The sequence below is a fragment of the Anas acuta genome, chromosome 2, assembly GCF_963932015.1.
Source record: "Anas acuta chromosome 2, bAnaAcu1.1, whole genome shotgun sequence".
NCBI lineage: Eukaryota > Metazoa > Chordata > Aves > Anseriformes > Anatidae > Anas > Anas acuta.
In genome coordinates this window covers 139,565,625-139,589,525 of record NC_088980.1, presented here as the reverse complement: position 1 = coordinate 139,589,525, position 23,901 = coordinate 139,565,625, and the positions used below count along the sequence as shown (strand labels likewise).

At 37.0% G+C, this 23,901-nt stretch overlaps 3 long non-coding RNA genes across 7 annotated transcripts in view; 2 read left to right on the top strand and 1 right to left on the bottom strand.

The window, feature by feature from the left end:
• LOC137851397 (uncharacterized) overlaps positions 1–22,366 on the bottom strand; it is a 114,518-nt gene extending 92,152 nt beyond the window's left edge. The window contains exon 1 of the long non-coding RNA XR_011093158.1: positions 22,216–22,366. This is a non-coding gene — a long non-coding RNA (uncharacterized lncRNA). The remainder of the gene's footprint in view (positions 1–22,215) is intronic.
• Positions 547–8,954, top strand: LOC137851838 (uncharacterized). 5 transcript variants are annotated; one of them, XR_011093522.1, is made up of 5 exons: positions 575–711; positions 856–916; positions 3,773–3,896; positions 7,922–8,044; positions 8,586–8,954. It is a non-coding gene; the product is annotated as an uncharacterized lncRNA (long non-coding RNA). The 5 variants fall into 5 exon arrangements; XR_011093524.1 differs by lacking the exons at positions 7,922–8,044; positions 8,586–8,954 and adding an exon at positions 4,105–5,999; XR_011093521.1 differs by lacking the exons at positions 7,922–8,044; positions 8,586–8,954 and having other exon boundaries at positions 547–631; positions 3,773–4,120.
• Positions 18,885–23,314, top strand: LOC137851396 (uncharacterized). Its single transcript, XR_011093157.1, has 2 exons — positions 18,885–19,433; positions 20,382–23,314. It is a non-coding gene; the product is annotated as an uncharacterized lncRNA (long non-coding RNA).
• Positions 23,315–23,901: the final 587 nt, after the last annotated feature.

The window sequence follows — 23,901 nt, the reverse complement described above, 5'->3', positions numbered from 1 at the left end:
TTTCATTGTAGTGTCTCACACAATGCAGTTTTTTGATGAAAAAAAAGGTGCTGACAGCACAATAATGTTTTAGTTGTTGCAGAGCAGTACTCACACAGAACTAAGGACTTTCCAGCTCCTTGTGCTGCCCTTGCAGTGAGGAGCCTGGGGGTGCACCAGGAGCTGGAGGGGACCCAGCCTGGACAACTAGCCCAGACTGATGTCCCATGCCATATGGCATCATGCTCAGCAATAAAAGCTAGGGTAAAGAAGAAGAAGGGGGAGGACATTCAGAATGATGGCTTTTGTCTTCCCAAGAAACCGTTATGCGTGATGAGCCCTGCTTTCCTGGAAGTGCCTGAACACCTGGCTGCTGATGGGAAGTTCAGAATGAATTCCTGGTTTTGTTTTATTGCACACCCAGCTTTTGCTTTACTGAGTAAACTGCCTTTGTCTCAGCCCATAAGTTCCTGCATTTCTACCTTTTCAATTCTCTCTGCCATCCCACCTGGGGAGGGTAAGTGAGCAGCTGTGTGGTGTTGAGATGTCTGCAGGTTTAAAGCACAACAGATGGGAAGGGGCTGTTCCTGTCCCGCTGGGATCTAGCACCAACACTGGTCCCATCTGGATTAGCAGCTGAGAGAAGTAGAAAGTAGACAGCCAGATAGGAATTACAAGAATCTTTTACCACATACCCTCCCAAACTTTAACTTGTTATTGCTCAGGAAATTTGTGAGCAGAAAAAGAATATTAAGCTATTTCTCTTTCAAGGCTTAATTAAGTCCTCACTGGGGTAGGGGTAGAAAAGCCACATATATCTTTAGGGCTTCATAGTTTGAAGAAGGACTTTTTTAATCTATATTTCCTCTTTCTCAGCAAAGTCAGAGTGCAGAGTGTATGAGGCACCACATGCTTGTGTGACTGTTGGTATGGAAAAGTAAGTATTTGTTCCTTGGGAGTAAATTAATTTGTTTGTCTATCTGTTGAATAATGGTTTGTTTGATTGCCGTTTGTCAGATCTGTGGTTTGGCTGCAATTTTTTGTTTGCAAAATCTGTTTGGGGCTGTCTGTTGTGAGTAGGAAAAAGGGCTTGCAGCTGAGGGGTGAAAAAGCCTTTCTGTTTTTGATCACTGACAACAGTGTTAACAGTTTGTTAGCTGTCAAACTTATGTGGCAGGATAGGATTGACCTAGGCAGTAGTTTCAGAAGCCCAAGAGGCAGAAAACTAGCAGCAGGTAAAGGATAACTTCCAGTGGAAGAGTGTTGCCTTAGACATCTTCTACACGAGGAAAGATGCAAAGGAGACAAAACTAAAAAGACAGCAAATCAAGAATTTAAATGGAGCCTAAAATTTTGCAGATAGTAGGAAAACAAACAAACAAATAAATAAATAACCTTTTTATTTCAGTGTTGAAAACACTGTCATGATATGTGTGAGGTGACATGAGAGCTGAGAATTTGACTCAGAGAGGTTATGGAGGATGAAAACGTGGTTTGCATGTACAGCAGTATATTTCAGAACACATTAGGCAGGCATTGATGCTGGACCTACACAGATGTGATCCAGTTAAAGGCACAGAAATGCACTTTTCAGTTAGTAAGACCACAAAACTGCTATTCTGTACTGACAAGAGATCAGGATTAAGTGCCTGGAGATTGCAGCATGCAGTGTATCCACTTGCCTATTTGGATGTGGGATGCCAACCTGAGTTCAGCTTCTATTTCCAAAATCAGCTACCATTTTTGGAGATGATCTCACTAAAAGGTCTTGCTGAACCAGCCTGTACCTTTCCTTGTAAGACATACACACCATTGTAGACATCTGCTTGGGCAACTGACATAGCAGCAAGAGAAAGAGTAGAAAGGTTTCCTGCATATCATGATTATGTAGATAAATATATATGCATTTACTATGTTTGCTGGACTGGCAGCTAGAACCTCAATCATATATATGACAGGTATCACTTACTGTATACTATTCCTGTTATGTTCCATTAGAAATGGAGTGGTTGGGCAGCAGAAAGGCTACCTGTTTGCTGTGACATTGCAGTTGTGGTCTGGAAAGAGAGATCACTTCTTCAAGTGTAGCCCTTTATTTTTGCAGTCAAGTTAGGAAAATTGAGAAAGTGGAATGGCCCGCGAGAAGAGCAGGGAAAAAAATTCAGTAATGGAAAGGAAGAGTTTCTGAAGAAGTGATGTACTGCATTAAGGGGAAATCACACTTGACCAACTTGATAAATTTCTATGATGAAATGACTGGAGTAGTAGATGAGAGCAGAGCAATAGGTGTTTGCTTTTTTTTCTGTAGGGTCTTTGACATTGTCACCTGTTAGACACTCATAGACAAAATATTAATGTATGGATGGGATGAGAAGACATTCAGGTGGATTGAAAACTGACTGAACAACCAGGTTCAGAGTGTGGTGATCAGGGAAACAAAATCTAGCTGGAGGCCAGTAACTAGTGGTGTATCCCAGGGGTCAATACTGGGCCTAGTCTTGTTCTTAGAAGGTGATGTGGATGATGTGGCAGAATGTACCCTCAACAAATTTGCAGGTGACACAAAACTGAGGCAGTGGCTGATAAGCTAGAGGGTTGTGCTGCCAGTCAGAAGAACCTCAACAGCCTGGAGAGTTGGGCAGAAACTCTAATGATGTTGAGAAGAACCTCATGAAGTTCAACAAGGAGAATTGCAAAGTCCTACACCTCTGGAGGAACAACCCCAGGCACTAGTACATGCTAGGGGAAAACCAACTGGAAAGCAGCTTTGCAGAAAAGGATATGGGGGTCTTGGTGGACATCAGGTTGAACTAATTAGTCAGCAATGTGCCCTTGATAATGGTTTCCTGAGTTGCATTGGGAGAACGTTGCCAGCAAGTTGAGGGAGGTGATCCTTTTCCTTAACTTAGCCCTGGTGAGGCTACACCTGGAGTACCATGTCCACTTCCGGACTTCTCATTGCAAGTGAAACACATACATAGCAAAGAGAGTCCAACAAAGGGCCATCAAGGGGCTAGAATAACTCTCATATGAGGATAGGCTGAGAGAACTGGGACTGTTCTAAAGAGAAAGTTCTGGAAGGATATTTTCAAAGTATGTAAATATGTGGAAGGAGGGTGCAGTGAAGATGGAGGCAGCCTGCCCAGTGACAGGACAAGCAACAATGGTCACGAACAGGAATGCAGCAGGCTCCACCAGGATGCACTTCTTTACTGTAGAGATGACAGAGCACTGGTGCAGGTTGCCCAGAGAGGTGGTGGTCTCCCTCCTTGGTGATACTTAAAAGCCATCTGGACCTGGTCCTGGTTGACCTGCCCTAAGTGTCCCTTCTTGATCAGAGAAGTACAAGATGATCAGGTAGTACAAGATGATTTTAAGAGTTTGCTTCCAACCTCAACAGTGTTGTGATTTGTTGAATTTGTGGGGCCCACTGAATCACTGAAAATCATATGTTCAGTGCAAATGTAGAGAAAAGAACCCATGAGAATGCACTGTAGAGGTTTTTATTTCTATTCCATCTTACGGTGAATCTTATTTTTCAGAAAAGGTAATTGTTGCTCATTGTAGCCAATTTTCATTCATTTTAGTGAATTCTTCAATTAAACCTTGCTTTTGTTTCTAAAAGCCCTGTTCACATTTTTGGCATGGAACCATTAAGAAATAAAAAAAAGATATTTCAAGTATTTAACTACTTTTGACTTGCCATCACAGTGAATATCATTCAGCAGCAAGAAACACATGCATTTAGGGTGGGAAGGGCTTAAGATTTGTCATTGTGCTGTTCCTCTTTTAGTGCCCTTGAGAAGAGTGAGAGCTGGTGCTAGAAGGATGTTCTGTAAACGTGGAAGAACCCATGATGGAGAGAGGACTCCAAGATGGAGGAGATTTCTCATGGAGATTTGTGTTGAACTTGTGCTGTAAGTGGCATTTCAACTGATGTGTCAACCAATGGAAAAGGGTCATCAAGAAATTCAAAACTCTTTTAATTTTCACTTCAAAATTGGGGTAATAATCCACTGTTATCAAGACACTTTTCTGTTTTCATGCTAAGTAATTCTTCAATTATTTTTCACTGATTCTGAGATTATTGCTCACCATAATATTAAATGTCTTGCCCATCTGAAGGGTGAAGATGAAAGAACCTGGTGTCAGATTGGTCTGTACAGTTTTCACAGATAAGAGTGCAAGAAGAGTAGGACCTTCGAAGCCATAAATCACATGTATTTGACAATCTATTGACGACTGTAAAAAAAATCTCACTCCTGAGCTCATGCCTGGGTCCTAGTCATTCAGACTTAGATCCTCCAGGTGCACATCCCATGGGATGGATAATAATCATCCATTATATGTAAACACCAGTTCTTTCTCGAGTGGACTTTTATGATGAACAATCTAGATGCTCTGTGTTTTGGCTCTGGGAGAAAATCACTTCAGAAACCCATCTCTACAGACAGCATGAAAGATACAGCATCAGGTTTGTTTTCTTATGTGCTCCTTCAGCCTTGTCCTTACAAGATTTGTTTTTCAAATATCCACATGCTTTTATGCAGCGGCTCAGTTTCATTCCATAGAAACAATACCTCAGCTGTGAGTTGCAGCAGTTATATACAATGATATAACTTTTTTTTTTTTTCCCCACAGATTTTTTATCTTTCTTACTTTTCCCTCCAGTCCCTTTTGTCCTACAGGTTCTTATAGTACAATTCCTACAGTCTTTTAATTCCCCAAATAAGTTAGCTTCCTTATTCTAACACCAAAGGTTCTGGGATTTTAAGTACAGAAATAGAGCTTAAAGTCTGTGAAGGGGGAAAAAAAAAGCACAAAGACTTTAAAATAAATAATTTTGGAAAGCAGATGTTGCAGAGAGTGCAAAATAAAAGCTGTACAAGTTTTAGAGTACATTTTGTTCCCAGAATTGCTGAACCGGACTGGATCCCAGTATACACTGTTTGCAGATGGCTTTTGTTCTGCCATGGGAGCTAATGGAAATGAAACAGGCTTTTTGTTGAGAAAGTGTATGAGACATGGACTGGGGAAACTGTGCTCATGAAGTAGATGTCTTAAATATTGAAGAGATATGTGGGTGTTTGAGTAAGAAATAGGTGCCAGCAAAGACCGTCCTACACATTGTGCTAGGTCTCTCATTACCTACCTACATTATCTTCTGGCTCTTCTCCTGTTCAGAGTTCATGCCCAAGTAATTGTGTGCAGCTGTAGCTGTCATTCGGCTCTGGCCCAGGACAACAGAACATTGTAGTGACTCTGGGCCAGACCATGTTTGCTTGTTTGAGTCTTCTTCCCATACTTCTAATTTCATATATTACCCACCCACTTGGCTAAAGACCAGTCTCATGTGCCCAGCTGGCTAGCTTTGACTACTGACACCAAAACTGCTTCAACAGAAAATAAAAATGGACATTGTAGATCCCCAGCTAAATAAGCAACTTTGCTCTAGGCTGTCATGGACTCCCAGCTTATACATCCTGTCTACATCAGCTCTGGTAACAGTAGATTCTGTCTGTGGGATCCTGTGCCTGGCTGATTCCCCAGTGAGAAAGAAGGAGGGAAAAGCCTGTAACTGTTGGATCTAGCAGGCTCTCTGCTGACTCCTCCAGTAATTGGTCTAGTCCATGGAGAACAAGGACTTCAAAAAATCCATGATAAATCATGGGCATTACCAGACACAGATGATTCTACGGTTACTTTCGGTATCCGCTCTTCATGATGGCTATAAGTCACCCATGCAGGGGTATGCAGGGTTATAGAAATATACAGGGGTATAGAAATATTTTACCAGCAGCATATGCCCTCCCTATACAACACAGAATGTTCCGAAATGCTGAATGTATGGGAAGAAGAAATTCACCTCCATGGAGAAGCCTATAATCCCAAGAAACATCTGTGTATACTTTCTACCTATCTCAAGCTGAAGTGCAGCTGTATAATCTTTTTGTGCAGGAGAATTCATTATTATTCTTGTTCATGTGTGTGTCTATTTATCTATAATATGGTCTACTGTGCAATTTCAGCTATATATGCCAGTGAGGTTTTCTTTTCTGTGTGTAAGTAAACAAGAATAGGGTTGTTATTCACAACTTCCTGGGATGAAACAAGTGTAGGAAGACATCAAAGCGTCCTCATGTGGGAGACATGGGGTTCTAGATCAAGAAAGCTTATTTGGAGAGGGGGAAGCATATGGTAGGATATGGCCAGTCCCCAGTTTGTGACAGAATAGTGGGGACAGAATTGACAGTAACACTAGACTATTTAATTGGCAAAATGCCTAGAAGCTGGCTGTATGCTTAGAAAATGATAAGAAAATAGAAACAGGTCTCTAAGGCCTTCAAAAATGATGCAGTTTGTCCTCAAGTGCTCCCTCTGTTCCTCAAAGAGGGCAACAAACAGGAAACACAAACTCACAGACATCTGCATCTGTCTAGATCTCAGAGAGGCAGTTGACAAGTTCTTCACAGTACTTGCAGGATGTCTTCCCACTGTCTATTCTGTCATTATTATCCCCATTCCACATTAACATTTCTCCAGAGCCCTCACCTTAGTCAAGCAAAGCTGTTTATTTTAGTTGCACCAATACCAATACAAAGAACAAAACTAGGGCCTCTCCCTGAGCACACAGGGTTTGAATGGTTAACATTTCCCCTCCTCTACAGGTGAAAAAACAGAATTGCCTTATCTGGGGTTCCTGTGCAGCAGTCCCTGGCTGATGCTACTTTCCAAGCCTGTGGGAAAGGTTAACCTGGCTCAGGCCAAAACTGGAGAGTGCTAACAGTTAAACAGCAGGGCAGGGCTCAAGGCCATGCCATGGTCCTGCACAGACAAAGGAAGCTTAATGTACAGCCACAATGCAGCATAGTGAACCTCTGCACATGCTGGCAATAGAAGACCTGTACGAGTCTCCCCCTAGAGCCTTAGCAGCTGTTTTAGATCTACCCACCTTCATTCTGGCTTGAGATAAACACCATGAGATCTGGGATAATGCAAATAAGGCACACATGGCCTTGATCTGGCTGAAATCCTGTCCCTGTCTCAGTGATGATAACCATGGTATTGTAGCTAATATTGAATTATGTGGCAATGGCCAATGTAGAGACACAATGCATGGCAGGTCCACAGCTAGGTCCGTGACTACAGATGGAAACCAAAGATAAAGGGAAATACAGGGCCTTGTGCCTGCATATAAAGGATGCAAAGCTGCTTCCAAGGACAATGATTCTGTGGTTAAGCAGGCAGAAACAGAGCAAGAAGGGGCTGTGAGAAGGTTTGCAGCCTATCTGTAGGAGGTTCACTAGCTGTGGGAGATCTGGCATGGTCAGACAGTCCTGACTTAGCATAAAGTTAGCTGGCACAATGTTAGCTCATCAACATTTTTTTGAGTACTATAAACTTACTTCACTGGCTCAAGTGTAAGTTTATCAGCACTCTGCATCGTGTAGTGGGAGTGTTCTTATTCCAGCGGAATCTGGATTTAATCTACAGCCAAACCATAGACGTAGCCAGAGAGAGCTGTAACTGAACAAGAAAATGGATAAGTGCACTAGAGGTAAAAATTTAGAAATAAAAGGGGTCATTACAGCATGGGGGGGCAAACTGGCAAATGTAAGCACTGAACAGAGAAATGAAAAGTATCCAAAATACCAACTGATTACAGAGGTATGATGTTATACACAGCATATACAATTCCTATGGATTTCAAGTGCAGAGCATGCTGTGACAAATGTTTTGCAAATGGCTCAATGGAAATTGAAATATACAGCCTTCACAGTAGGAAAGACAAGCAAAAAACACAGTGAATCGGCTTGTAACATGCTCCCTGCGATCCTTAATGTTCTTATATCACACCAGTAATTTCAGACAGTCCAGAAAAACTTCAGTGTTGCTAATTTTACTGGAAGACTCTCCTTCACTCTCTCTTCCTTACTACCAGGCCCATGCAACTAAACAGTGGACCTACTCTGATGACCTCTGAATCATCTCAAAGATATTTTGGGGAACAAAAGTGCATGAAGCAATGTCCAGCTCCTTGGTTTATAGATCCACTCTCTTTTAGGTAAGTGATATTTTATTGTTATTAGGATATTTTAGGCCACACTTAAGTCAAAACAGGTAAAGACCAATAGAAAAGAAATTCTTAATATTCACACCATCTCAGATAGAAAAGTTACTAGTGTTTATAAAAGATGTGGACAAAGAAATTAAAAGAAAACTAACTTATTCTGTTCACACTATATCATGATGATCTTTCTGTGCCTTATTAAGCTGACTCACTGTTCTAAGAAGGTGCAACTTCCAGGCCTTGGATATCTGTTACTCATCACTCAGAGAGATCTTGTCAGGAGCTCCCAGAAGAGAATTTACTTGTATGAGATCTTCTCTACAGAAACTTCCATCAGCTCCCAAATTCAGGCATACCTTGCAGGGTTTATCTTCAGCAGGATTCAGATCTCAGCCTGCATTGTCATTTTTTTCTGGGTGGAGTATATTAACGCTTGCAGCCAAACTTCCATTTGAATTCCTAGAGGGACTCAAATTTTTCATCCTCTTCCTTTCTTACTTATGAGATAGTTTGTCTGTGTTTGTCTGTTAAACAGAGGATTATTGCATATTCTTTGGCTACTAGACTGAAGGTCATCTGGAAAATATATCAGTTCATTCTTCCTTCAGGATAGCATGAACCTGAACACCTCCACTTCCCTGTTGAAGATGCATTGACATCACTTTCCAATGTGAAATGTCTTACTCTGGATCTCCTATATCAATGTATGTGTTTTAGAAAGAATAAATATCATAAAAATCTAATTTGTGTAAATTTATGTTGGCAATTACTGTATTGACTGGGACTAGAAATCATGGTGATTGCCACTGGCACTCAAGTAAGATGAATGCAAATGAAGAGGTAGTGATAAAGCACATAATATTATACTTTTTCAATAAAGAAAGAACAAATAGAAAATTTGTTCACCACAGTCCTTTTATATTGACTACTCTTCATCTCTTTGACAATTTCTCTCTGAGTTACTTTGCTCTCACAAGTTGAGAACATCAGAAAAAAATGAACTTATCAAATTTATTTGGGAAATATTCTTGACTGCAAAGGATTTGTTATCTGTAGTCTCAAACTTGATCATGTTGCAGATGATGCAGTTCTATGCTGAAGGTTACCAGCTTCTAAGCATTGAAACAGTTCTGTTTTTGTTTAGCAGATGTTTTAAGACAACTACAGGAAGGACGTCTAGTATTCATCTAACTTTTGAGAGACCATGTGTTTAGAAATGCCACTTGCTAGAACAGTGACACATGAATTAGTAGAATTAGTTAAGAATGCGTATGTGTATGGCATAATACTGCATATTACAATTACAATACAGAAAATAGAACATAAAATTTGCACATGGTAGAAAGCTGATGAGAATGCAACATGTATAGGAAGAGAAATGTAACCTCAAGGGCTGGAATAATGGAAATGGGTAAAAATCTGTAATACAATGTGCAGGGATCAATAGCAACTGAGTAAATGTTGAAAATTGAAAGTTGCAGTGAGGTGGTAATTTCTGGATTTAGCCAGAAAATTCAGGCTAGATTATTTAAGGTTTAGTCACAGAGTAGACTGTGTATTACTGATATCACTGATGCGTCCATCCAGTTGATAGATGGTAACTAATTTAAGTTTTTAGATTATTTTTTAGATTATTTAATTCAACATGTTTTTTATTGTAGTTGTTGTAGCTTTGTTGTTGTTGTTGTTGTTTGCTTGTTTATTTTTGCAGGACATAATGTTATCTAAATCATAGTGTTTGGGATACTCTTACGGAGACATGTTAGATAGTAGTATTATAATTGTCATGATTTAAAGAGGTAAGTAAGTAAGGAAAACTTTGGAGAGAGACATTATGTCTACTGCCAGACCAACTGACAGATTTGGCAAAAGCAACTAAGTCTTCAGATAGACTGCTTTTCCTCAGAGATAAGAAAAACTTATATTCCTGAAAACCTGTGAATTCTTTCTGCTATAGAAGTTTATTTAAGAGCAAATATTTGAATGACTGATAAATAAGATTATTCCTACACTATGTGTGTAGGAATCTATCCCAGACAGATTACTGAGTATGTGGAAAAAAAAAAAAAAAAAAATGAAGACACAATCAAATTAATAATAATAATAAAAATAAAAAAAAATAAAAACACTTGTTGAAATGTATTTTTTTTTCTGTACTTTCTTTAAGGGAGCTTATATGCTAAGTATAAGCCTGAAAACAATCATTTTACATGGTTTAGTTTCATGTTGTTACATGTGAAAATATCCATGTTAAGCTTCATTGTTGTATAATGTAACTTATGAAGAATGTTTTTTAATAATTATTTCAAGACAAAAGTGTTTCAGATTAGGAAAGAGAATTAAGAGTTATTAACTTCTTTAGAGAAGTTTGATTCAGATTTCGCCACATGAAAATAAAATAGTAATGAGGAGAACTAGGCACTTGAAAAATAATATTTACTTTTTCCTGTCATAGAAACAGCTATAAAAATCACCTGCTGTTGCAGGACTCTGTGAGCTAATAGATTAAACTTTTCAGAATTATTTTCAGTTGTGATGTCAGTCCTCTAGAGTACACTGATGTTTTCCTGATGAATTTGCCTCACAAACAGTACCAAATTTAATTGAGCTATTGACATGTTTATTGACACAAGAGTCAAATGACTTTGTCGACATAAATTGGCTGGCCCAAACATATCTAACCTGTCTGCCTTCCTAAGTATAAAACCAGACCCAATTTATCTTACGTCTAACCTTTATGGTGTCAGATAAAAGTGACAAGCACCATGACCCCTAAAATAATATGTGGACGGCAGCTATATGGTTTCAGTGTTTTAGTCCTTTTTCAGTTCCTAGCTACAGATGCCAATGAGATGGAGGCCAGGGTGCTTCAGCAGGACAGCAGCAGGAATGACGTGCTTACCGAGCTGCATTGGCTTGTTAACTGTTAATCACTGTTAACACTTGGAAGAATGACAATATCTGCTTGCCACCAAACAATTTAAAATCCAGAATGTATTTACTGGGAAGATTGATGCACCCCTGAACACTACTCATGACCAAAACAGAAGCTAAACTGCACTCCTAATTCCTCCTCTAGTCAACATCACAACTGTCCCAAAACAACAAACACATCTAGAAACCTTACTATGGTATGATAACTATTTATTGTTTGGGTCTTGAAACACATGTAAATGTTCAGTGGAACCATGTGGAACACTCAGTGATGCCTCTAGGTAAAGTCAATGGCATCTTAATTGACTTTGGTGTAAGAAAAGGAAAACAAATCCAGCAGTGTCCAGGGTTGAATGAATGCCTCCACACTTTCCTGTGACTTATCAAGTGCCTACATCTCAGATTGGATATTCTTTTTGTCTACATTCCACACAGAAGATCTTGGAAAATGCTCCTTATAAAGACACCCAGGGATAGGCTTTGAAATATCACTGTACTGTACTGTTACCAAGCTAGGTAGGTGACTTGAAAATCCACCTATAATATTATTTTAAAACAATCATCTTTACTGAGTTGTGAGAAATGTCTATCTTTTTGCCTATCTTTTAATGACCTACTGATTATTAGTTGATGTCAAACCATGACTATACTTCTGAGATTAAAAAAAAAAAAAAAAGTGTTACCTAAATGTGTGCTTTACCACAGAATAATTAAGAATTTTTATTTTGTATCGTAAGGAATGTTTCAGCAATTCATGTCAATAGACTTAAATTTCAAAATGACTTGCCAATTTATTAATTTAAGGCACACATTGATTTCACTTGAATTAATCACTGTAAACTGAGACCAGATAGTGGAAGGACAGGCCCTTTAGTTTCAGAATTCAGGTGGTATATCTCTGTTAGGGTAATGATAGATATATGTACACATACATGTACTTTTGTATATAAATAATTACAATGTATACATGAAATCATGGTTCACTGTATTTAATTTCTCTCTGTATTTGAATTTGTCTGAAATCAATAACTATATTCTCAGGCACCGTAAAAACTCTGTGTATCCTTTCAGCAGAAAATGCTATATGTTTAAATATCTATCTATCTATCCATCTATCTATATTTTCTGGAATACTGTTAAGTTAGTATGTTTTCCCAATGTTGTTCAAAATAATGGAATATAAATTCTTTCTAAATACTTCATAATACCAACTTTTCCACCAGGAAATTTGCTCTTTGTTTTGCAATTTGCTACTAAAAGAAATGAAAACACAAAGCCAAACATTATACAAAGATTTCTAAATAGTTTCAATTTCTAAGATTTAAATCACCACAAAGCCATTTGATCCATCTACATTTCAAATAATTATAATTAAAGAGATTTATATTTACATCTGGCACTATGACAGAGTTGTAACTAGCATCTTTTGGATCCTATTGCCTACATGTAGACCCTATCACATCTGACAGTGCATTGGTAAAACAGAGAAATGGAGAAAGCTATTAGCAAAGCATGCTCCAGAGACAGACAGTAATAAATGGTACTTAGTATTAGAGTTAAGAAAATACTTGTTTTATGTACTTGACAGATTTCCTGGAATCGTGTGGAAAGGAACGCTCTACATCTGTTGCAGAAAGAAAGCATTAAATAATATTTTCTGTTAAGATAGGTCTATTCTGTATATACATATATCCCATACTGTATATTAGAACAGAGTTTGAAGCAGGATTGAGATTTTTTTGTACTATCACAATACAAGTAATTGAAGATAATAATTTTGTATTCAAATATTCCTGCAGGTTTATCTGAGTTATTGGAGATCTAAATTCATAAAATCACACTTCTAGTATTACATATAGTAGCTGCAGTTGGGAAAATCAGGAAGAGGACCTCCTCAAATTGTGTAGTGCAGCTTTGTGCTTCCTGACCTGTATTTGGGCAGGGGAGGGGAGGTTGTGGTCAGGCAGGCTATGTTCTCAGTAACAGGTGATCTCTCATTTCTCCCTCTCTAATTCCAGAAGATTGAATAGGAAAACTTGTTACAATGAGTTTGAATTTCTATCTAGGGTTCCCTACAGGAAACAGTCACATGGTGGTCTGGGGGGTGCAAAGACTCGCCCTTACAGAGATGACAGAAGCTAGAGCACTTGAAGCACATAGCACAATTGGTTCACTCTGAAATCTAGGTGGAAACAGCTAAGTAAAATCTGTCATGAAAAGAACTCAATGGTCTGTGAAAGTTATGTTTTTGTTCATTCTTCTGAAGAAGACATCTAGTTAGAAAAAAAAAAAGATCTAAATTTTTCTAGGAAAGATAGCTATAAATCCAAAGGCAAGTTAGATTTTATTATTTAGCATTGGCCCAAAGCTCCAGAAAAGCAACCTTGGAAGGTTAACATTCTTTATGATAGAGTGAAGGGACCAGTGAAGAAAAGTAGGATTTCTGGAATACCCTGAAATCAGATTGCCATGACTTTTCTGTTTCTTTAAGTTCCTTTAAAGCACTACAGGAAGAAGCACGAGAATGACTTTGCTGGTAAATTCCTTTCCTGAATGGAAGAGCTAGGAAGGCTGAATAAAGAAATCTCAGAGTCTCTGACGTGAGATGACTAGAACAAGCCATAAGGTTGGAAACTTGAAGTTGCTGTGTGTCACTGATCAGTTTAAATTCCAACACTGATTGAAGTAAAAAAAATATTAGCTTCCTTGTCTTTTAATATATACTGAACTGTAATTGATACTGCAGTAAAAAGTCTAAGAAAAAAGATCTCTCCAGCTCATCCCAAATTTCTTCCAAATGAAGCATCCAAAGGTGTACAAAAGCAGAGTGGAGAAAACTCTGCAACATTTCAGGAAAAATAAATAAATGATAATAATAATTTGTTCTAACAAACATTTTATTCTGAAGCACTTGATGGTTTTCAGCTGCCATAGGCAGAGGAAGATAGCTGTAACACTGCATTATAAAAAATTTAAAGATATTGCACTCCACATAAGTTTTAACATTTATATATATATATACATATATATATATATAAAGGAAATTTTAAGGGTAAGATGAATGGGCTGTCAGTTGAAAGAAAGGGAAAACTAAATTTAAAGTTGGACACAGTTGTGCAAGACAGTGTTATGCCAAAAATTGTAATATTAGCACTGAAAGGAGAGCCACAAACAGCAGAGAGTAAGGTGGTAAACTTCATGCTTATGGTAGTGAACTTATCCTCACTGAGGGAGTCTGTGAACTAAATTTATAGGGGAACAACCTACTGGACAGGATTCAATCTGTAATTGGACCAGAGGAAAAAATATCCATTTAAGGACTAAAAAGAAGTCATGGTAAGGTGATGCTGACTTGGTTCTCTACCTGTTCCATCCTGGGTCCATCTGATCTCCTAATACCTCTTCAGAGGTTGGGGAAACTTACAGCATGGGGTGGACAATGGTGCTTTCTTCTCAAATACTCTTTACCTGTGGTTGAGGCTAAAAGAAGAAGTAGACAGAACTTCTATGCCTGTAATGGGGGTAGAGAATATGGGAACAACGTTTTACCAGAATGTCTTCTGTTCTGTAAATGTGAGATCTGATTCAAGATGGTTTATTCCTCAGTGTAAGCTACCTCCTTAGAGCAGAACATAAAACCATGCATATAAAGAGGGGTAATGTGCACTTTGATAAGTATCACCCTGTAGAGTTTTTTCATGCATCTTTGTTGACATACAATTGAAACCAAATAAATGTGTAAAAAGCAGACACTACCCATAATTACCTTTCCTAGCTTACAAGCTTCTGGAGACCTTAACTAGTGAAAACCTTCTCATCATAGTAAGTCCACTCTGGATTTTAATTTGCTTGTGGCACTAAGAATGCGATATGACTTCTCTCTGTGCATGTTGATACAGTACTTCTAGTCCTTAAAACCTCCTACTCTGAAATTGTGTAGTTCTAACCAGGAACAGCTGCACTGGCAAATTGCTGTACTCAATGCCACAAACTTCCTAAGTCCTTCCCTGAGAAAGGTAGAAATTGAAACTGTGCTTTTCTATGCATAGATAGATAGATAGATAAATAGATAGATAGATAGATAAAAAGGGGGAAGAAGAAAAAAAGGAAACAGTTTATTTTACTTCAAACTTATCATGACCTATCTGTGTTTCAAAATCAAAAGCCTTTAAGAAAAGTATAGCGGCTTGCTGAGGTGAAGAGAGAACTCGTGTTTAGATATTACCTCTGGCTGAAGTTGCTGTTGTGCTTTATGTCTAACGTTAGCTGTACATTAAGTTTACTACAGTGAAAATCTCCATGATAAAGGGTTATCACACATATACTGTGGCTATGTAACTTAGAAGAGAAATACTCATGTTTAGCCCATGTAGACCTCAAAGAGTTTTTGATCGCTGTTTGCTTAACAAATTTGCAGGAGATATCTTAGCTAAGAGTTATAGCCTCCCTCTAATTCCCAAAGTAGTTGTAGGAAAACAGAAACTCTCTCAAAGTGTTTGTCACTCAAAGCTCTTATAGAACTCTCTCTTTGAGGAAGCATTTTTCACGAGTACCTTTCACACCTTAAAAAATGTCACACATCAATTTCTGAATTTATTTTGTTGTAAAATAGTTGCTTTTATTAATCTAGAATGTATTTAGCACTAATTGTGCTATTTAAAATATACATTCTATATACATGCATGATAACAACCTTCTTAGAAAAAACTTTTATACTCTGTCCCATTCAGTAGAAGAACCTATTGATAATCCAGTGGGAAAAGTTCAGTTTTTAATTTACTTAATGTAAATGATGCTATAAGTATGTGAAATGATATACTAAAATGTCATTACCACTGGCTCTGTTAGTAATGGAAAGTCAGAAATACCTTCTTTGACTATATAACAGTATATCTTTAACTATTTCAACAAACACAGAAAATAAATTGCTATTTATATGGAGCAAATATTTCTGTCCTCTGGGTATTAAGTATTAGTTCTGTGACTCCCACACCAAGAATGACCTTCATTTACCCCAATAAAGGGTAGGAATTTACTTCCAATAAAGGAAGAAAGCAAGAAAAAAATAAACTGTAGCCTTCTAATGGAACTACACTGAGAAAGACAGTGCATGATAGTGATTCTCAAACGAAGAAACCACACACCTAGAACTGGGTGCTAGCAGGTTATTTAGGATGTGCTATCTGTACCTTGCTATAGGACCTAGGATGGGAGTTGCAAAGGGTCTGTAGATTCCATTCCATTCCATTCCATTCCATTTCATTTCTAGAATCCATTCTAGATTCAATCTTTACTAAAGTCTCCTTTTTAAATGTATGTGAAATCTTTCTCCTGCTTCTAGATTGAAGTTTTCAATAAGGAGTTGCACATCACAGAAAACACAAGCAATAAGCTATGTCTTCTAGGAGATGCCAAGCCAAAACAGTAGTATCTATGTCTATATAGAGATGTGTTATACTATTCTGTACATGTATATTAGCCTATTAAAATATTTATTTATACACATATAAAAACACATATAATGTAGTGGTAATTTGTCTTCTCTCAGTTTGAAAGTATTTAATTAGTGAAGATAATTTTGATGGTTGTTTATAAGAATATTACAAAAATAAAAGTGGTATTTATTTCCCTTCCTTTCACATCAAGAAATCTGTGTTGATTGGGTTGCTCATTTCTACACTCCTAACAGAGAAATCAAAAACCAAAACACCTACATTTTCATATAAATAGTCAAAGATCTTCCCCAAGTGACAAAATCATTCATTATATAAAATGTACCTCATTTTAATATGAGTGAGATTTAAATTAAAATTATCACTGAACTTTTTTGTTTGTTTGTTTTTGGTCAAGTGGGTTCTCAGGACTAGTCTGTAAATTTATAGTTATATCAAAGAAGTGTTTTTTGTTTGTTTGTTTGTTTTTGTCTGTGACATCTGAAAAAATGTTTCATGTGAATGTTACATCTGTTAGAAAAGTATTTGAAAACTTTGCAGTTTAGAACTTCATAAATTTAACTTTTTTAACTTAGAGAATATTTAACTTTTTAAAAGTAAAATTATATGGACATGAAATACTCTTTTTTTTTTTTTTCCTATAAATTCTATTCATCTAGCAGATAAGTACTTTTATATTTAACTATTGAGGTATGCTAACATGTTAAAAAAGATTTTCAGTGTTTAACATAACCTGACTATCAAAAGTATATAAATACAAAGATTTAATGTGAAATACAAGTGGTACATTTATGTATTGATGCTTTGCAAGGCTTACAGCTAATGAGATGGAGACTTTTTAAAGACTCTCTATAATTTCTCTTATTGGGACAGCTTCATTCTGCACACACAGTGTCCCAGGTGAATCCATTTTTGTATTAGTACATATCTGTTATCTGACATAATACAACTGCAGTAATGTTGAGGATTCAAGTCACCATTTAAAAATATATAGAGAACTGAAAACAAAACAAAACATTTTATTAATAACTACTTATCTTGTTTTCAGTTTTATTTTTTAGTTTCTTAGTGTTTTTTTTTTTTTTTTTAACTTTTATTATTTTTTTAAACTTTTAAAACAGATTTTTCATGCAGAAACACGCTACAGAATCTTTAGTGATAATTATCTCCTTTTCCAGCTTTTCAGATTTTCTGCATAGCGTGACTTGGTCACTAATGTAGAGTAAATGCACAGAACTAAGTGTCAGGAGAGCACTTACCAACAGTGTAGTACTCTCAATAGTACACTTTGTACTCTTTCTGCATTTATTGCAGTTGCTGTACAATTTTTAAAGTTTCAAACCTCATTAAACTGTCTGTTCTCATTATGGTAAACCAGTGTTTTCTTAGCATAGTTTGAAATATTTCAAAGCATTGTGTTTCTAATGTATGTACCCTCTAGTTGTTGATACAACTCTGATCCCCAAAATTGCATATTAAACTAAGAGATTAAAAAGAGATGAACAGGGATTTAAGCCCTTCCTTTCTGCTAGAAAATTGTCATCTTGTTTTTCTAAATTAGAAATTTTAGATTTTTTTTTTCTAAAAAATTTTCTAAATTACTTCCTACTAAATTACTTACCTTGAAATCGCTTATGTCTGACTTTATAGCTAAGATGCAGTCCTTATACTTCTCTTTCTTACTAGGAAAGGAAAAAACTCTGGGTTTTGCTATAGTACTGAGATGGTAAGTGATCGGTGAGAAAGTAGTAAATGTTTTCAGAAGTAAAATTGATGGGAAAGCATTTACAATTGCTCGTTAGTAATATTGCATATAATTAAAATAGGGAATGTATGGAACATAGGATAAATGGCAAATGTAGTAAGCCTTTTTTTTTTTTTTTTTTCCTTTTCAGACTTATACTGTCTAGTACTGAGAGATAGGTTGGATTGCTTAATTTCTGATTGAAAAATGATGAATAAAAGTATCTTTGGTAATTATATTTCTTCAGTGTAAGAAATAATAAGCATAGGTCATAGGTCCTGATCCACTAAACTAATAGCAGATTAGCTATTTTGGTACTTGGAATGCTTTGCACAATAAACATTGCTATGGACTGATGCATAATCATAACTTTCAGCCAAGCACTTCCTTACTAGTTTGTCTTGAGTCTGACGTTTTTGTCTGTACAAATTTACAACGGCACTAGCACTGTTGCTTACTCCAGCATTTCAGTAAGTTTCTAAACTGCCAGAGAACTTAGAAAATATAATGATACATGTATTAAATTATAAGTATTTTAAAGTAGCTGATCCTATTTCTGCTTATGCACTCAATGACTATTTTTGTTGCATTTCTCACACGATATAAAAGTCATTGCAATTAAAGGATTTTTGCATATTTATGCAAGCTGTAAGGCTGAAGAAGTCACAGCTGAATCCTGTACAAATATTGACAAAAGCTGTATTTCTAAAATCTACAGAAGACTAATAATTCTCACCAATAGTTCTTTTGTAGTTCAACCACTTTAAGGCAGTCTGAAGGAATGGGTTCATTCAAAAAATTAGGGCATTTTTTCTTGATTTCAAACATCCCACACCCACTCTCTCTCTCCTCGTGGCCTTTGTAGGCACAGAGCAAAGCAGAGCTAAAGCCTGAGATCTTCCTTTCTTTAAGGAGATAAGGTAATGCATTTGTTACACATAGCAGTAATATTGGGTCTGAGTTTTGAGTACACTAAAATACTAATGCCCTTTATGTATAGGTTGATATTATATATAGGTCCATGCCATGTGTCAAAGGGAGAACGGCATTTCTCCAAGGACAGATAATATTATTTATAACAGAGGTCTTGCAGTTTTCAGTGATAGTATCAATTGTTTACAGCTGCCTGAAACAAGAAGTTGAGTTGGACTGATAAGAGCTTGAGGCTTGGGTCCAAGCCAGATACTCTTACCAAGGCTGCAGTGGTTAGTGTTACAAGCCTCTGTAGCCAGAGAGTTGCTGAAAAATTAGAGTAAGTATTTGGAGGTAAAAGCTTGATTCTATGGCAAAAACATCATTCACATTAATGATTCCAAGATTTCACCCCTACTGTGAAGTTTGTGTAACATTTGTACAGGGCATTGTTAAAAGAACTGCCTGCACTAGTGCCAGAAATATGACATTGCTTAGATTTCATTAAATGCTTAATTTTATTTTCATTTATGAAGATTATGGTGAAATCAAATTCTGTTATAATGATCGTGTTGATTTTTCAGACATTTTACTGCTATGAACATACTGTTCTGTGGACAGAACATTAACTGAAATACTTTTGATAATGAAACAAGCAGTAGTATAAAAATAACTAATCTCAAAGTGGGAAACTTTCCTGTTATAGAATTTCATAATTAAAAGCTCAAGCAATGGTATTTCTAAGATGGCAATTACATATAGCAGGGTAGAAATGCTGATGAGCTGGCAGCCAACATGTTGATTACAGTGGGAGCCTGAATATAAATCTGTATCCCCTTTTAAACTGTGTTTAGGCAAGGAGAGAAAATTAGAGAAATGATGTGTGGGGAAAAAAAAAAAAAAAAGATTAAAAAAAAAAAGATTAAAAAAAATACAAAAGGAAAAGGATTAAAAAAAAAAAGAGTTTTACGAGTGAGCTACCCATGATACCTGCTGATATTCAGAACTTTATGCTGTTCTGAACATCCTTGCTTCATAGAACGCGGGATTGCACTTTATGGAAGGAGGGATAGTCACTGGGCAGCATCTCTGTTGACATCTGACCCCTATGCCAGCAGTCACGCTAAATGTTTACAGAGGAAATGGTTACCCCAACTATGAGCAGTATGGATTATACAAAACATTAAAATATTCATTTTAATTGCCTACTTTTGTTTTAAATATGTCTTTCTTTTCACTCAAGTGATGCAGTTTTTCCACTTTTTTTTTTTTTTTTTTCCTCCTGTAGCTATTTTTTGGGTTGTAGCCAGCTGTGTGCCCAGTTCTTGCGAAGGGAAGAGCAGAGAGTTTCTTCCCTTTCTTTCTCCCCCTCCGGAGGCGCGGTGCCGCGGCTGGGCCAGCAGAGGGAGGTCACGGCTCGCCGGGCGCAGCGACGCCGCCGGCCCAGAAGCTGCAGTACAGCAGGGAGCGAAGAGCAGCCTCCAGCAGCGTCTCGGCAGCTAATCGGCGGTAGAAGCCGCCCACCCGACTGGAGAGATTCTAAGCAGAATATGAAGCTTTGCTTGTTGTACTTCTAATATCTCTAAAGATTTTCTCAGAGAAAATAAGAAAACAAACTAACAACAACAACAACAACAAAACTTTGTGGGGACAAAATACATCCAGAATATATATATGTATTTTACTACATTTCAAAGAAACCCATTTCAGATAAAACAACAAGATAATGGTGATCCTAATGATACCGGTGTCGTGATCAGGCTTACTTCTGACAATTTGATCTTTGCTGAATTGCTGTGACTGGGACTTCTTTAATTTTGAAACATGTTCAAAAGGCCTGTACTAATAAGTGCAGGAGAACTCATTCTGTCACAACTATTTATTTATTTATTTATTTGCTGTACCCCCTCCTACATGTGTGAATATTCTCAAGTGGAGATAATTTTGACCTACTTGTTCAAGACAAAAGCATAAGTGTGCATTCACTGCATAACTGAAATCTTACACAAATGTGAGTGAAACTTGCTTAATTTTGTATTTATTTAAATGTGTTTTTTATTATTATTTTCCTTTATTATTATTTTTTTAATTAACAGCAGGATCTGTATAGTGTGTAAAGACATAGTCTTAGATGATTCTTGTCCCTTTCTTTTGTTACTACCACAGCAAAATCACTGTTGTTAAATCAGACCAGTCCCTAAATGTGGAGCAGTAGGATGGAGATGAAGTGATAAACAATAGACTGCAGTTTTTTTTTTTTTTGTTTGTTTTTTTTTTTTTTTTTTAGTGGATTTCTCTTTTTATATACATTCAGTTAATGATTTTCCCATCATAATCAATTTAGCTAAAATCTTCTTTTTTATTGTTTAGGCAAGTACTAAAGTAGACCTGTATGCTACAGAGAGCATAAAAATTCTTTTTTTTTTCTAGGCCCATCTATCTATAGGCTTCATATTCTTCCTTCAGCTCCCATCTTCCTTTTCTCATCATTCAAGTCCACAATTATTCTGCTTTCCATATGAAAGTTATTAATAGGTTTTGATAACTTTTTGACAAAGAAGGGTGGGAACGATTCTCCTTTGATTGGAATTACTTTATGTGATTCATCTGCACAAAGGTGTACTGATAGCACACATGCACCATATTACCCTCTTCTCCACTTATAAATCTCCCACTAGTGGGAGATTTAGCAGTTGATCTCTTCCAACTTCCCACTAGCTTCCTGACCTCCAGTTTCACCTTTCTGACACTACACTCACATGCACACAAACACAGTTCTTCGCAGCTTACCTGGGGATTTCTTTTTCAGGGACTATCTTTAAAGTGATACAAGTCATTTGAGCTGCAGAATAGCTACACAAAACCAGATTGGCTAGTCATAACTGCTGGTCATAACAAGCCTTTTGTAAAACTCTAGCCTGATTTTATTTTATTTTTCTTATTTTTTTATTTCTCCTTTCTAATGGAGTGCTCATCACAATGCCATTAGAGTACTCTTTAGACTGACGAATCAAAATAATCCTATCTCCTGTTTTTTGTAAGTGTAAGAAGTGTTTCTAGAAGGCTTTAGATAAAAGGGTAGATTTAAAAACATAACAGCAAAAGCACATGCATGCATTTACCTTGCTTAAATATTTGGCAAAGAAATGTGTCTTCCATCTGGCATGATAAGCTTGTGAAGGTTCTTCACACCCAAAGTCTGTGACAGAACTAAAGCAAGCAAACAAAAAAGATCTTCCTCTGAAAAGATGGCCTTTATTCCATTGAGCTCTCTTGTGCTGGAGGACATTTATCTGCCACGAGATTTAGATCAGTTAGATATTTGGGCAAAGTTCTTGAAACACACTGGTCAAATGGACCAAGACCTTGAGCTTGGCATGAAGTTCTGGCAGTGTGCAAAGGAAAATTTTGTTGATTGCTTGCCTGTGTTGCTAAGGCATACTGCAGCATTTTGTATAGACTGAGCTTCAAACTTCCTGCTGAAGTACCTTGTATCACTATGGTTTGGCTGAGAAATGACTAAGAGCAGATAACTAGATGTCTGGATACCATATGGTCATCTTTCTGTAAATTATGGGGATTACAGTCTGAATTAAGTCTTTTACATGTCAATAAAGGAAAACGTACTATACATTTGAACTCTTCCCATCAGTACTGACCTGTCTTCCTACTGAGTTCAGCTGATCTTTTTTTTTCTAATCTCTGATGGAACAGTGATGCCAGCTGATGTCTTTTTATGATCCTGCCAGCTCAATCAGATCAATCATGTAGTAATTGAAAGCAGATTATAAAAAACAATAGAGGAAGAATTACTTCTCTTTAAGAGTCTGCAAAAGAATAAACCTATCAGTAGAGATGTAATTTTCTGTCTTTTCTAACAGGATGCATTCTTCTCTAAAACAACTTACATTATGTTAGTTGCATGTACTGAAGTTAGAAACTTCTGCCACTTGTCAAGCAAGACATCAGAATTGCATGGTCATCTGTGTAGTGCAAAACTAAAATCCAGGAGGATAAGAAGAAATGTTTAAATTCTTTTCAGTGATTGATGGTACTAATGGTGACTTTTCTCATTGGTATAGCCTTACCAACCAGCCTCATTTCACAGGCCACCTCCTTTTGCTAGGTTAGTTGTTTTCCCTTTGTCTGGATTCTCTAAAGACGTACTGGGGATAAAACCTATGATACTGGATGTTAAAGAATGATGTAGCCAAAGTTGATCTTGAACATGTCAATCAATCAATGGTGTACTGTCAATTTTGATAATACCATGATAGTCATTGTTTGTCATTTTTTCATGAATCAACAAGAATCATGGTGGACTAACATTGTTAGGATGTTGAGAACTTGAATGAGTGAGATAGTGAGGGATAATGGTGTACAGATGACTATTCAGTCATAGAATCATAGAATCCAGGGTTTTCATTAAGGCATAATAGTGCATAAGCAGAATGGAGTGCCTGGATTCCTGCAGGCATGTGACACCTTAAAAAGAACAATGAAACCACTTTTCTCTGTTCTTCTAATGCTGTTACTCATCCTTGTTCCTATTCTGCTCTCTCCTAATACACAAACAAATTCCCCAAACAAATCTTCCCTTTGAGCATACAAAGTCTCTAGAGCAGGGGCTTCTCAATTTGAAGATTTGTTTTCCATCAGTATGTCTCAAATTCAGCTTCTTATCTTCACAATTTTGACCGCAGGTGAGAACAAACAAATCCAGCTGTGTTCTAAGGTTCTGAACTTTTGAACAGTAATGAATTTTGTGGGACCCAATTCTGGTGGGGTAAAAGGTGAGTGCATTGAGA